This window comes from Epinephelus moara, chromosome 12 (genome assembly GCF_006386435.1).
Source record: "Epinephelus moara isolate mb chromosome 12, YSFRI_EMoa_1.0, whole genome shotgun sequence".
In the NCBI taxonomy this organism is placed as follows: domain Eukaryota; kingdom Metazoa; phylum Chordata; class Actinopteri; order Perciformes; family Serranidae; genus Epinephelus; species Epinephelus moara.
Genome location: NC_065517.1, coordinates 5,388,125 through 5,389,244, shown reverse-complemented (window position 1 = coordinate 5,389,244; position 1,120 = coordinate 5,388,125). Strand labels below are relative to the sequence as shown.

General features: G+C 48.1%; 1 protein-coding gene across 4 annotated transcripts in view; it reads left to right on the top strand.

Annotated features, from left to right (window-relative positions):
• Positions 1-1,120, top strand: part of cep85l (centrosomal protein 85, like) — a 23,537-nt gene that overhangs the window by 15,082 nt on the left and 7,335 nt on the right. The window lies entirely within an intron of this gene.

The following is a 1,120-nucleotide window of genomic DNA, read 5'->3' as shown; positions in this document are numbered from 1 at the left end:
GTCTGATTAGCAGAGTTAGCATAGCGATGCTACGTGTCACACGTCCGTAACACGACGCGTTGTTGCTTCAACAGCTGACACTTTTGACCCCTCTGATTACATGACGTGTCTACGCACGCACGTCTGATTAGCATAGCAAGCTAGTTAGCATAGCGATGCTACATGTCACACGTCCGTAACACAACGCGTTGTTGCTTCAACAGCCGACACTTTTTACCCCTGTGATTACATGACGTGTCTACGCACGCACGTCTAATAACCACACGTCTAGGCGTGTGCAGGCATTGCACGCGCATTGCATGTGTAACAAGTACACGGTGAATGCACGCACAGTGCACGCGAAGCAAGTACACAGTGATGGTTGCACACGCAATTTACACGTATCAAGTACGCAGTGAATGCAGTGTGTGTGTGTTCACTGATACGTTTGACCCCTCATAGTGTGTGTGTTAGTGTGTGTGAGTGTGTGTGCATGTGTGTGTGTGTTCATCTCTCTCGTGCTCTGTTTAGATACCACTGACTAATATGTATAGCCTATATTCCTGCCCAGCTTGACACATTCGCTCGCGGCTCGCGCAGAAAATAGACCAGACGCCGAAACAATCGCTGCAGCGCCGGCCATGGAGCTACGCGGCGCGGCCGGTGTGGATGACACAATCGGTTAACATGGGCGCCGAAAGGAAACTGGCTTCGTTTCTCGGCGCTTCGAGGCTATTCGCAGCGCTTCCGCGTCCGGTGTGGCCCTGGCATTAGGAAGAAATCAAGAGTTCTCCTCAAATCTATAGAGCTTTTTATGTCAGGTTCAGACTGCATGACATTTTTGCCTGTTCTGACAGTCACTATCCAAGACCAATGATTGCTGGTAATCTTTCACAACTTGTGTAATGTCATCAGATTATTCATGTCCTGTTTCTTAATATATAATGACGAAAACTCTGTGGGTGTGTGGGTGTGTCTGTTCCACGTTTTTCTCCTCAGTGACTTGGTCAATCCATGTGAAATTTGGCACAGTGGTAGAGGGTCATGGGAGGATGTGAATGAAGCAATATTACATCAATTGGCCAAAGGGGGGCGCTATAGCAACCGATTGAAATTGCAAACTTTGAATGGGCATATCTCA